Source organism: Pteropus alecto, unplaced genomic scaffold (genome assembly GCF_000325575.1).
Source record: "Pteropus alecto unplaced genomic scaffold, ASM32557v1 scaffold189, whole genome shotgun sequence".
In the NCBI taxonomy this organism is placed as follows: Eukaryota; Metazoa; Chordata; class Mammalia; order Chiroptera; family Pteropodidae; genus Pteropus; species Pteropus alecto.
In genome coordinates, this window is record NW_006442117.1 from 5,145,481 (window position 1) to 5,145,736 (window position 256).

Genomic DNA, 256 nt, shown 5'->3' on the forward strand with positions numbered 1-256 from the left:
GAGATGGGGTTGTTTCATTAAAAAATCGTGCCCAAGAATCGACTTCCTTCCAATCCTTCCACGCAGTCCAAGCAAATCAATTTAGAAGAGACCCACAACAAAACTGACCCGCGATCTATCCCTGAAGCACGGGGGACACAAATGGGAACACGTGTGGCCGGGCCACGCGGGTGAGTCTCCGACTTCGGCTAGCCCATCCGGGGAGGACGCGGGGCTCCCCCGCACGCGAAGCCGCTCGCCCTCCGCCGGCAGGACG